Source organism: Haemaphysalis longicornis, unplaced genomic scaffold (assembly GCF_048455015.1).
Source record: "Haemaphysalis longicornis isolate Haplotype H1 unplaced genomic scaffold, Haemaphysalis longicornis Haplotype H1 scaffold_8, whole genome shotgun sequence".
Taxonomy (NCBI): domain Eukaryota; kingdom Metazoa; phylum Arthropoda; class Arachnida; order Ixodida; family Ixodidae; genus Haemaphysalis; species Haemaphysalis longicornis.
The window spans coordinates 108,906,261-108,920,716 of NW_027526445.1; positions in this window are offsets into that span (position 1 = coordinate 108,906,261).

Sequence of the window (14,456 nt, forward strand, 5' to 3'; positions counted from 1 at the left end):
AGGACTTTTCTTCTGTCCATGGCACGTGCGTTCACAACGATTGCAACGAGCTCTGCTTGGGATGCTGCATATTTAAAGCAAAGCATGAAACACCTTTTCAAATTCTTCGTTCTGATTCCTGGCCCTGTTTTTTGCAACTGTCACTCTAGGCCACACACTAATGTTCTACGTACAAAATTGAGTTCGACAGATGCGCCTTGGCACACAAGCTGACAAGTTCTGGCGCAGCGTACTTTTTGCCGATAAAGATTCAGTAATATGTTACTGGTTCAATAACGTTTGCATTAACCTTACAATGTGTGCCTTCGCAGCCACTACGATGACATGTACGACTGCTTGTCCAGCGCTGTAGCCTCCTGCGAGGACGTTGGTGCAAAGAAAATCATGTTCGACATCATCGAGCCGGTCTTTGGGAAAACGCTCAGCCTTGTCTGTGGTGTCCTGACACGACATTTTCCTTTTCATTCCTCCCTCATTCATTCTGGGGTCAGGTGTTGGCCGGGGCATTCAATGATATTTTAAGTTCAGAAACCCAATTAAAAAGGCGATAAACGGTTCTTGCACGTCCCTTTTTGTTAAAACGCTACAAGTTCTTTTGATCAGCCCGTTGTGCCTATTTTCGTTCTGAATATGAACCGAAAATGTCAACACCCGAGCTGTTTAAGCAACCCCTAGCGCAGCGGTGCATTGCTTCATGCACGCTTCGCTAGCCTAAGCATGGCACGCCTATCCTCAGGAATGCCCATCAAGTCGTGACGTCACTGCACAGCACATGGTATATAGCCTCGTGTAGAGCGGCTCCGTCCAGGCTCGCACGTGGGCGTGGACCATGTGACGAGCTCCGAAAACAAATAACAAGAGAAAATACCGAGCGCACGGGAGCGTGTGCCTCGCGAGAAGTTCCCTGCGCCGTCCAGCTCGACCTTATTTACCATTCATGCTGAATTTTTGCGCAGCGTAAGACCAGGACAGATAGAACAAGGGACACGAAGACCAGCGCAGACGTCCTGCGCTGGTCTTCGTGTCCCTTGTTCTCTCGGTCCTAGTCTTACGCTGCGCAAAAATTCAGCATGAATTCTGAGTACCAACTAGCCCGCCTAACGGTGTTATTACAACTTATTTAACACTCTGCCCGGCACTAGTAGCGTGATCTCTGGCGTGCTCTTCTCACTGCCAGTTCACGTGCGTTCATGCCTTAAGTTGGGAGCACAGACGTCGAGTTCTCGCTGAGACGTCGAGCTCGCGAAACCAGTTGCCGCGAGTTCTAGCGCGTGCTAACGCGGTGCACTTTAGGAAAGATGTCAAAGCCTGCGTACGAAACAATCCGGGCCTGCCACTCATGAAATTTCAGCGGCATGTTCGCCAATTCATGTGAGGTGCAACAGCTGGGTCTCTGGTAAAGAGCGGGACCACCGCCATCTCTGCTGAGAAAGGGTCCGCCATCCCTGCACTGCTACCTGCGCCGATAATTTGTTAAAAGAGGTCCATGTGACGCACAAATTATTGTGGTCCCTACTTGTCGGCAAGCCAATATTGTGCGTTTGTTCTCTTGAATGTGAATATCAAAAAGGTGATATTAATGACTACGGCGAAGATTCGAATGAACCACTCTGATGTGAAGAGTGCAAACAAAAGGAACTCGCAGAAAGGTTTTTCGGAGTAAACTCGGGGATGCGTAAGCATCCGTTTGTGTTGTTGGACACCTTGCGCGGCGGCAAAGCGACCATGTCGATTGCGTCCACTCGAAGGTTCACTTTCCGGACATGGTTTCAATCAGCCCACCGTGGCCTATCCGCTTTCTGAAAGTGATTCCTTGTTAAATGAGGCGCGGCTAATTTTGTTCTATCGTGGCAGATCCGATGACCACTCCGTTAGCAGAACCTTCTTCTGCGATGAAATTGAGAAATTTTTAAGTCTCGCTGAGATTCTGTGCACACGAAACGAAAGAGGAAGCTTGTGACGACTTTGTCTGTGAATACTTGATGTAACGTGTCAAAGGTGTTCGGCTGTGCTATTGTCACATCGAACAAAAGCGCAATTCTTTCACTCCTTTTTCTCAGCCCCATCGGTTATGCTGTTGCTTTCATTCCTAGGATCCAGCCGAAGCACCTCCGCAACAGTCGTTCATTAGCGACTAATTTCCATCATGTCTTGTGTGGGAAGTCTGCGAGATCACATTGTGGATCGTCGTTCTCTTATTTTAAAGAAATTGTAGATTTTATGCTGGCTTCTAGACTTTCTGACCAGGCATCCACGCAAGCTATTCTTTTGCAGATTAAAGGAAGCGTCATCCACTGGCTTGCAATACACAGAAGCGGTGCATTATGACGATGATAGCATGGGTGGCTATATCAGGCATCCAAAATCCTTCAATAAATATTCTTTTAATTCTGAGCAGTGGAAATACTACTCCATTGTACGGAATGGACAACGCTATATTTCTGTAGACAAAAAGGTGCTATGCAAGAAGCCACGGAAGCGAACATAGTTGTCCTTAGGCTAGAAGTTTTGAATGCACAAGGGAAAAGTCAGATATCATCACTCTTAGTGCGGTCGGGGTGATCCAAAAGAGCACAGCATCCTCTTTCTACAACTCAACAAAGCCAACAATCAAGTCCCAAGTATACCTAACCTGCGTATTTTGCCACTTAAGATCACCTCCAAATTTATTCACAATGTGTCTCTGCGGCAGTAGACGTCCTGCCAAGCTGTGGCAAAAGTACTACAGCGGCTGGTGGGGGTACTCAATGATTTCTTGCATTTAATTATTGGTAGTATGACTACTTCACACCGAACATCAGATTCAATTTTGTGTAATTGCAGCATGCCAGTGTATTGTTGCGCAAGAGTAAGGGAAGGAAACAGATCTTGCTGCGTTCAGCAGTGTCAGATTTAATGTTGTCGACGATAACCACTGCTTTCTCTGATATTGACTGACAGTGTTCAGTGGTTTACAGATATTGAAAACCATGGGAGCGATCATCTTCCGACATACTTGAAGATTGAGGGCCTTGATAGTTTGCTTCCAGGGAAAATTATCCGGCGAATGGACTGGAAAAGTTTCAAATCCCGCATGGAAGACATCTGCAGCAAAGGACTTTTCTGGAGCTTCGAAAACGCCATAACTAGCACTGCGGAGGACACAACGCGGTGTGTTCGAATACATTGCAAACTTACGAAGTTCGACGAAGCTTTAGAACACCTAAGAGCTATTCGCCACCGTGCGCCCATACAAAAATATTGTATGGTCGGCTATAGAAAATCCTTTTTATGGTCGTCTTTAGCTATTTGGCTCAATAATCTTTAGACTTTTCTATGGCTGTCTTTAGCGATTCGTATCGCCATTCCTATGGGTGTCTTTAGCTTCTTCTATAACCGGTTCTACGGCTGTCTTTAGCTATTCTTATCGACATTCCTATGGGTGTCTTTAGGTTCTTCTATAGCCGGTTGTATGGTTGTCTTTAGCTATTCGTATTGAAATCCCTATGGGTGTCTTTAGCTGCTTCTATAGCCGGTTCTATGGCTGTCTTAGGTCTTCTTTGGATATCGCTATGGCTATAGAAGAATCTAAAGACACCCATAGGAATGTCGATAGGAATGGCTAAAGACAGCCATAGAAATGTCTAAAGATAATTGGGCCAAATAGCTAAAGACAACCATAAGAAGGTTTGTCAATAGCCGACCATACAATATTTTTGCATGAGCTGCAGCCAGAAGAGAATCACCACTACTTGAAACACAGCGACACCAGCAGCCGCTGAGAAATTATTAGCACACTTCCATGCCGGCATAGAGCCTTGCAGATCTCTAGAACTTCTCCTGCGGCACTTAGGTTGTGTGCCTAGCTGCATTCTGTAATATATGCTTCGTGAACACTTCAGCGATATAGGGGGAGGGCGAGGTTGCGATTGCAAACACTTCGCCAGTTTTCATTCACAAAAGGCTTAAACACAGGCATTCAAGGAAAGCAAAATCAAGGGGTTTATTCATTCCATTCATCACATAAATGGCTACTATCTACGCTACTTCACCACCAGTAAACAGTTGTTCACATACGCCGATCGAAAAACACAGCACACGCATTCCAACACCCTGGCTCACGCTTAAGTGACTCGCTCGACAGCCACACTATGCGGCACATTCCCCGCGAACGTCCGCCGAGACACAAATACCTACAGGTGCTGGGTATCCCATAGTAAAGAAAGCACTCAGAAGTCGTTCATTACACTCAGTACTCAACGCACACAGCTGCAAGTTCGGTGGTTAAAATGGAAATGCACTCTCAATAAAACAATGAAGATGGTCGCACACAATGCAATGATAAAAAAAACGTTTTTCCAAGTTCACTCAATTAGTTCCTTGTAAGTTTTCTCCGTTCGCGAAAAAATTATTTTTGTCACATCACGGCGCCCAAATCTTCACTTCTGTCTACGTTGCAGTGCCCATGTGGTGCAGGGTAGTTTAGAAAAGTATTCGTGAACACCAAAAAAAGTCCTGCATTTCTCGCACTATAGAGGCTCTTCAGTTCGTAAGATCACTCACCCTAGAGTTTTCCGTACAATGAAATTCCTGTCACAGTATCGCAGGTATCCATTTTCGCATGACTTGAAGTTGATGTTGAATTAATCGTAACACTATCACCGTAAACACCGAAATTCACGACACCAAAAAGCGACACATTTGCTTGGCGTCACACCATCTACACGAGCACATTGCCGTCGAGTCGAAATTCCCAGCACCAGGCAACACGTGCCATGCCCGCGCACATGAAGAAGGAGACGAAATGTGGCTGACTGAGTATATCCAGGTATAAGCAGGTCCATCGCGATAGCAAATAGTGCGGAGATACATGCCCATCTTTCGATCTTTTTCTAACTTGTTTGCTGGTAATTTTTTTTGGTAAGTACAAGATCGCTTAACGTTTTGTTTTCTTCATCCGAAAAAAGTTGTATCTGTTCTCAGTACTCAGGGAACATTGTCTGTCACTAGCATTGCTGCGCGCAGGAATACTAACACAGCGCGGGCCGCACGGCCGTGTCCTTCGGTACCCATCGCCAAAACCAGTATGTCAAACAAACAAAAGAAAATAAAACAGGAAGCAGGGGTGTCCCCTCTACCCTTTCATCGCTTCCCAGAATTTCTTCACCGCGCCTCCTTCGCCCGGCGTGGGTCGCTCTCCCCCTTTCTCAATGACTAATCTGAAAGTGGGGTCCGCGGGAGAAAGAATGCGGTTGTTCGCAGCTTCCACCATATTTCTGAGAGAGCGTACCCTGGGCCGCGAAAGTTATTTCCAATCTGCTTCGACGCTGTGAGGGCCGTTTTCAGAGAAGCCCGCTTTTTCACTTGACCGCGGCAGCGAAGGGCCACAGAGGAATAATTCTACGAAATTATACCTCTTTCGGTCAACGTTCATTTGCAAGCTTTGCGGACGCGCAGTATCCAAAGTTGCAACCTGAATTTGAGCGTTAATCAGTAGCTTCTTTTAATTGTACTTTTCCCGTATTGTTGGTATATTAAGTACCTAACCTTATTGAACAAATACGTTCATATAACCGGCCGATCAACCTCATCATCGTTATCCAATCTGAGTTGTAGATGTAGCTAGGTAAATCATGAGTATATGAATTTCGCGTCATAAGTCATATTGAAACCAGCAGAATAATATTTAATGGTTGCTCGAATTTACCTTTATAGGCTAACACTTTTCGATTAGCGGCTGGAAACTTGGAGCCGTATGTTACTACGTAGTTAGTTGAAGAAGCCTTTATGGATGCAGGCTTGTAAGTTCTGCGCCAAACGCTTTCTTAATGCCGGCAAAATGTTGCTTAATTATCACACATCTAAAGGTTTACAGTTATATATTGTACTGTACCCAGCAGCAGAAGCTTTTATGGCTGGGGACGTGCTCCTCCAAACAACTTTTTTTTAATAATGAAGTTAGGAGGCTGAAATTTTCACAGCTTGTAGAGATTGAGCTCCTCTGGTCATATATGTAATCAGATTTTGAAGAGCTGCTCCGGATAAAATGTTACACAGCATGACTTTCAGAAAAATGGCTTTTTTGTGCACACTTTTTTTTATAGTAAAAATTTTTTCTGAAACTTTTAAAATAGCCTAGGTGGTTCCTTACGAACTGCAGAGTGCACAAATCTACCTGAAAAAGCCTCATCATCATTTTCCTCACCACGAAAAAAAAATGACTGGTAGTGTGCCTTTTTTTGTTCTGTATATTTTTGTTTTATGACCGTCAGAAATATCTAAGGACACAAATTGCATAATGAACAAGATTTGTGCACTCTACTTGTTATAATGAACATCTGTGCAAAATTTCATCCTGATACGACAACTTTAAGTGGGAAAATAAGTGTGCACAAACTCAGAAAACGGACAAAAACAACAAGCTGAGAAAAACGCAATTGAAAGTTTATTTCTTCGGCCGATTCAGAAATTCTTGCTCGAACAACATGAAATTTGGTGGGGATACAGTCTGAAATGTCCACATTGAGGTACTAAAACTAGAATGCTCCTGCTGCATAAGTTGCACCCTCACGGTTTTTGCTGGGGTAGTCCTTGGTATGGGACCGTTTCACCAGGCTGCGGCAATGGGGCTAACCTTAGCAGTCAGCTTGGCACACATCTGCCTGATCCTCCGCTGGTCACTTGCATTGCTTAGTCTCACCAGTTCTTCTGAAGGGAAGATTCCCAGTTCTTGGAGAACTTGCTCAAAGCTAGTGTGGCCCCTGTTGAACCAGAACCCTGCGAGGGCAGTGGCCGTCTCCACTACAGTGAACTGCAGGTTGTACGATAGCGTCCTGTGCCAGATGCGCATTGCTGCTTCCGTCTCCATGGCATGAGATGGGCAGTCGACATTTTTTTCACACACAAGAGGCATGAAAGGCTTGCCACACTTCCTCTTCTTGCTCATCAAGCTTTTGGTGGCAGCTGCAAGTAGTTTGACAGCACCTCAAAATCAAGGCAGAGACCAGTGTCAAGAGAAATGGCAGTGCCAACACTGTTGTGGTTCGTGTCTTTGCTTCTGCCAAGTACCATCAAAAATCACACTGAGGTCAGTCTGACCAGCTTGCAACGCAGTTACTTGCCTTGCTTCAACAAGGTTGTCAGAGACGCCTTTTGAGGCCGCAACATGAACTTTCTTGGCACTGTTGTAGAATGTCTTTTGATGCTGTGGTTTTGGTAGACCAAGAATGTCACAAAACCTGCACAGCTGATCGTGTCCGATGCCAACCGCGCGTGCAGAGAGTACCGCTTTCACATTGACGGCGAAACTATCACGGGGACTTCCCCTGCAGAGTTCTGGTTTGCGGCCTCCGCGACCGACGGCGGCAGCGCGCTGCGACGAGTAAACAGAAGAAATCACTCCCGCAGCCACTCCCGCAGGGCACTTCTCGTTTTTGCACTTCAGTTCCAGTACCGATGCGAGGCCCTTCCGCTTGTTCGCAACCTCAACTACGACGAGTTCGCACTTCCCGCACGTCGCACGCACGGCGCCACTCAAGGTCAGTTAGAGCGCCGACTTCACAGATAACTGCACCGCTCCCGTGGCCGGCTGTCTCCTCACCTTGGAAGGCTGCCGACTTCTTCTCCGATGCGCTTATAAAGCCGATATCTTCGCTGATAAAATCAGCCCCGCCTGGTAGAGCCGCGCTTGCAACGCTTGAAGGCCCGGCGCCGTTAGGCCTCACGGTGCCGGTCGTGCCGGCATTGGCCGTGGTCGTCACAATGCTGCGCCGCTTGCGCTTTCCTTTGTACCGGCATGAAGTGCGCTGCTTCCGGCGACAAAAGTCACGCTTGTCCTCACCGTTCACGATTAAAAACACACGATAAGGAAATAGAAAAGATAGCGTGAAGTAGCGAACGGAACGATGCGGGCGATGGCGGCTCACAAGCGGCAAGAGCCAATGGCAGTCCCACTTTCGCGTCACGTGATTTAAATGCCCAGTGGGAGCTCGCAAAACAAGCGGGAAGAAACATTTTTTTAATTTTTTTTACGCGGAGATACGAAGCTGGCGAGCGGCTCAGTCGAGAGAAGAAGGCTTGATCTACCTCTCTCAAGTGACCGAAATGGCGGCGAGCCACGCTGCTGTGCGGAATAAATTCTCAAACCTGGCCGAAATTTGGCTTGATTGCGCGATTTCTTGGGTCACCGCGAGTCATTCAGACACATTTTTCACTAAGTTCTCGTTCGTATTTTGTTTTCATTTTTTTACCCATGAAAGAAGGATAGTCAAAGATGCTAATGCAAGGGAAAACAAAAAATCGGTATATTTCGAAAAAATCGCGTTTTTTCGACCCGCGTGTCCCCATTCTCTCCAATAGCTGGCAGAAGACATCCGTATGGTTCCAAGTTTGTAGACTTAGAGCTAAACAACGGCCCATAGCCAGCCAAATGAGCTTTTATGACTTTCTCTCTATAGCTTTAGGACGAACTCTTTTCAATAGCTGGCAAAAGACAGCTGAATGGTTTGAAGTCTGTAGACTTTGAGCGAAACAACAGCCTATAGCCAGCCGAATGAGCTTTTATGGCTTTCTCTCTATAGCTTTACGACGAACTCTTTTCAATAGCTGGCAAAAGACAGCTGAATGGTTTTGAGTCTGTAGACTTCAAGCTAAAAAATGGTCTATAGCCAGCCAAAAGAGCTTTGCCGCGGCTGGTCTATAGAACTAAAGCCATACATATTTCTTTAGCTGGCTATAGTTACCTGAATAGCTGTGACTCGATAGACTAAACACATTAGGATGTTCTATAATCGTCTAAAGAGAATTGTATGGTTTACAGTCTTTAGTGCAGGATCTATAAAAACTTCAATAGCTGGCTATAGCCTAATTTATGCCTTTTTATGGGTGACCATAGAGACCCATAAGCGGCCATAGCTCACCATACATTTTTCAATAGACGCCCATAAGGCATTTTTGTATGGGCGGAACGGAGATATCGGCGCACAAAGTCTATTCATGACCTTCGGGAGGCCAGACGTACACAAAAGAAAATTCAACGCCGTATAGCCCAAGTGCAAACAGAACGATGGAAGTCATTCTGCGAAAAATTAGATCCTCGAAAGCCTTTGTCTCAGATCTGGAACACTGTTAGGGGTCTACGAAGCACGACGCAGCAACGACGCCCGTTTAGTGCCTTGGCGCTTCGTCGGAAACGCCTGGAAGTGGAGGTTGCGGAGGACTTTTGTCGCAGAATCGCACAGGGCCCATCTTTGCCGAGCCTAGACGATATACGCGTTGCTCCAACATCAAGGGACTCCCGCATGGACCTGCTGTTTTCAATGGAAGAGCTAGACGCTGCACTATCTCTGTTTAGACGTACATCTTCACCAGGGCCAGACGGTGTCACATACGCCGCCCTGTGCCACCTAGGTCAAGGTGCCCGTCACACCCTTCTTTGCCGTATAAACCAGTCTTGGCAAGATGGCACGGTCCCTGAAAAGTGGAAATCTAACCATCCTTAAACCAGGCAAGTCTCTGCTGGACATCGCGTCGTATCGCCCTATAGCCCTAGCAACTTGCATAGGCAAGTTAATAGAAACAATAGTTTTTCTCCATCTGGAGTGGTATCTTGAGCACCACAATATTTACCCAAACGCTATGACTGGATTCCGGCGAGGCCGTTCTTCCATCGACAATGTTATTGCAGCACGAGAAATCGTTCAAACGTCTATCTGCAGCGCCGTTTCTCGATATTAAACGGGCTTACGACAACGTACTACATGACGCCGTTTTAAATAGCCTGGAGGATGCGGGAGTGGGTGGCCGAACGTGCAGATGGATTCAAAGCTTTCTATCTGGACGATCATTTTTTGTTGACACCACCGATTGCACAACCTCCCAACACTACGTTTTCCGAGGGGTCCCACAAGGCAGTGTTCTTAGCCTGACATTGTTCAATCTCACGTTGATCGGGCTGCAAAAAGCCATACCAACCACTGTACATCTCCTAATGTATGCTGATAATATTAAGTGCGAACGCACTTCTTAAGCGACCCTGAACCTGCGTCCACCGGCGATATCCGCATAGCATACCCACGTGGGGGATTGGCCAGGAATCTCCTCGTCTTCCTTGGCAACGGGGGGAGATGGGCGCGCGCTGCCTGGCCGCTGACATGGCATATACCCACGTGGGGGATTGGCCAGGAATCGGGCGTGAGAAGGGCTAATGCACCCGCTTAAAGGAGTACTGACACGAAATTTCAAAGCTGAGATCCGCTCTAGCAATCAAGTACAACGACAACACAAATAGGTGTCTGTGAATAAATGCATCTTTCTTTCTTTGTAGTTGTGTGTGTGTGTGTGATCTCTCTTTCGCGAACATTACCGAACCGCGCAAATTCAACTCGTGCATTCGCACTTTTACATTCTTCCCCTCGGGGAAATGCGGGGAATTTTTTGCATCTGGGCATCAGGAGTTTCACGTCCTCTGGTTCGGGCACGCCTTCAAAAAGCTACGACCCACACATGCGCATTCTTGCGTTTACAAGGACTTGAAACAGCACCAGATATGTGTGCAGTGGTGGCATTTACTCGTCAAACAATGTCGCAGTATGGCATCTATTTAAATGGACACCCCATTTCTTACGTGAAGAGTCACCGCTTTCTTGGAATCGTGATCGATCGGGACTTATCATGGACAGCCCAAATCTCATCTCTGAAAAAAAGGCTTACTGGAATTATCCAACTTTTCAAATTTCTGGCTGGAAAGACGTGGGCGTTTCTATTCGCTCAATTCTACATCTTCACAATGCACTATTTCTCGGTGTTCTACGTTACAGCTTCCCGTTCTGTCCAATACAAGGAAAACCAACTTGCGTGCAATTCAGACGATGCCAGCCCGAGGTCTCCGAACGTGTCTTGGTCTACCGCGTTGCGCCTCTACAGTGGCAACCATATGCACCCCAAGAGACCATCCGATAACGACCTACATGGCAGTGGATGCACTCCGGGCTCACATTAGACATCTCGCTCGGCTGCCTCATCACCACCTTGCATCCTTGCCGTCAACTAGACCACAGGCATCCTTTTCTAAGATAGTCGCCACTCACTGCGAGAGCCTCCCCTCAGAATACACACCTGCGGCATGACCATCATCGCCCCTTTGGTGCCTCTCGAAGCCAGAAGTGCACCTAACCATCCCGGGAATAATCAAGAAATCGAATGTTCCACCACAAGGTCTCCAACATGTCTCTGTGCACCTTTTACATGAAGCCTACAGAGAACGGATTCATGTATACACCGATGGCTCGGTAACAAACTCTAGTTCTGCGGGAGCTGTAATTGTGCCGGCCAGATCGGTAGACATTCAAATCAAGCTGTCCAATTTTACAACCTGAACTGCATCCAAACTCAAAGCTATTCGCGAGGCTCTTCTGTACCTAAAGCAAGCATTACCACAAAAATGGGCTCTGCTTTGCGACTCCAGGCCAAGGCCAGCTCTCCAGAGTCTGCACTCTGCTCTTCGCCGCGGCCTGTATGAACAGCTTGTGGCCGAGATTCGTCAAGCGTATGACTTCCTAAAAAGACATGGGCACAATATTATTTTTCAATGGCTCCCTAGCCACTGCGGCATTTATGGGAATGAATGTGCAGACAAAGCGCTCATCATGCCCATGAAAGTGCCCAATTGGCCGACATCCCGTTGTGGCGCCATGATGCAGCAAGGTCACTCCGCTCCATCGCCCGCTAAGTCACGCTGACCGTTTGGAATACGCCGCAGTTTTCAAACCCCCGCCTGTACATGCTCGACCCTGACCTGCAGCGCCACTTACCCATTAACATGCCACGTTCCGATACCACCCTACTGTGCCGACTGTGGATCCGATTTGCTTTCACTAAAGCTTACTCATTCACTATCGGCATGACTGACACCCCTACATGTGACGTGTGCGCAACGGACGAGACAATAAAACCGCTCTTGTGTCACTGTGTCCGGTTTGCAATGCAGAGACTGCACCTGTCAACCGCTTTCCGGAAATTGGACAACTAGCCATTAACTGCGCAAACTGTTCTGTGTCACAGACGTAGCCCATCACAGTCCGAAAAGGCCACAAAAGCACTACTTCGGTTCTTAAAGGACGCAGGCCTGTCTGAACGATTGTAGAGACACTGTGCACCATTGTTCATTTGTTATTTGGTTAGTTTACCGTTTCAGTTTAGGCTTTATTAGCGCCTGTTGTTTTGTTTTTGTAGTTACCGTTAATTTTTCTTTTCTTGCTCCTCAAGCTCTATTCCTGCCTTTTCAATACTCTTTCCTTCTCTTAAAATCCCTCCTTACCCACTTCCCATGTGTAGGGTCGCCAACCGGACTGTAACCTGGTTAACCTCCCTGCCTTTCATGCACTGTATTATCCTTCCTTCCTTGCTCAGACATGCGAAATGCAAAGTGAAGATGTCATTGTCGGTTTTTTTCATGGACGCTGACTGCGTGTATTAGCAATCAGTACCTGGTATTTACGTCACAAACGCACACAGAGCTAGTAGCACTGCTATATAGAACCCGCCACAGTGACTGAATGCGCTAGAGACTACGTCCGCATTGTGTGAGGCTCTGCTTCACATGAAATAGAAGATCTCGGGGAATTATTGGCCAGTCAACCGTTAAGTGGGAATGTAACCCTATATGATTTTGCACAATATGAACAAATCGGAGGATGCACTCGGGCAACACTTACTCGAATATGTGCTGCAAGGGTGGTAAAAACCTCGTTTGAATAATGGGACGTATAAAACGACAAATCTCGGGTATAAGCGTTAGACAAGACACTTCTGCGAATACGAGCTTTGGACTTCGTTATGCAGCCTTGAATTAACCCAAGATGTGCCAGGCCTCATCAGAGTGTGTCGTCGCCAAAACCTTCAAAAACAAACAAGCGAGTACCAGCCCAAGAACAGAACGGCAGCTTTGGCGGCTGGTGATCGGCGCTTGCAAGGCTGAGATTTTGTCGGTTGCACCAGGGCATACACAGTGATTAAAAGTTTTAAAACCAACATATGTGTATATGGCGTCGCTGTCTAGTGAGGTACTATCGCAAGCTGACGCTCTGTGCATGAAACGGCTGATTTCTCTTTGTTCTTGTTAACATTTTTAATCACCGGGAATCAAGGTTCAGGCGTTTGTTAAGGTTGTTATACCTCAAAGTGTGACGTTAGGCCTAACCAAATGAAATATCTGGGCGTAAGAGTTGGCGAATACACCCAAGCAGTTATGTGGTACGGCCCTTGATAGGCTTGATGTTTCGTAGGCCCAACGTTGGGTGTAACAAAGTTTCAAGCAACGTCAACCTTACTGCGTCCCAAGTTCGAGGTACAACTTCCTCTTTTAGGCCTCAAAGCGTTACAATAGACCCACTTCAGGAATACTACGGACAAAGCCGTTGGCCCCTACCATCTGCAATTATGTGCACCTCAGCGGGTACTTGGCACTGGAGGTCAAACGTCATTCATAGCCCTCCACTACGGCGCTTCTCAAAGCTCATGCGTAGTTCCAGCGCGTTAAACTCCAAAAAGCAATTACACTGCGGCATTTTTTGACACATGCGTACTTGATCTAACTGGATCAAAATAAAAAACCGCATCAAATTAGGGATAACAGCTTCTCGGTAAAACGGGTTAGTCCTCTACAGCTCGCTACCACTCTGGAGGACCCTTTGGCAATCCGTGCTATGGCGTTGAGGAATCAGGAGGTTTGCGCCTATTGAACTAATCCTAATCAGCGGGGCACCTATTGTATGCTGTAGGTGGCCCTCAATCATAACTCCTGGACAAGGCTTAATTTATTCCTCCCGCAACTTCACAAATATCCGCTGGTACTGCCCTGTAAGACTTTCACCAAAAAAACTAAGGCAGCGGGGTCAGCCAAATACCTTGGAAAAGACTCCCAAATGCAATTGTACCTCTCAACAAGAACGCCTCGAACACGCGTAGGAGGAGCCACCTTTAGTAGATCATTCCGTGCAATGCTGCCTTAACAAGACCACAAGCCAAGGATTCCTTTGCTGCTTCGGCAGATTATCAGCCTAACCCCGATTACAAGAAACATGAATTCATTTAATATCTAGGCTCATAGCACTGTACAAGAAGTAGCAAAAGTGATGACCACGGAGTGGGAAAAATCTGCTAGTATCTGATACCTTCACCAGCAAGGCCACGGGGCATACGTCGCCAATGCAACGGGCTAAGATACGAGCATCCTTACTCTTTATGCAAAAAATACGGAGGCAGCAGACGAACTTGCACAGCATCTTGTATGGCATCCCTTAAACAAAAAAAAAGGTTCTCCCCTACGTGGCCTAGAGAGGTGAAGGTACCAACACCGTGCTAATATGTTCTCAATAAGCAATGTTGCAGTTTCCAGTTATGACTGGTATAGATATTAAACACAGCTATCCCTATCATTAAATTATTGCCCACTCAATCGATAAAAAGATCTTCCTTCA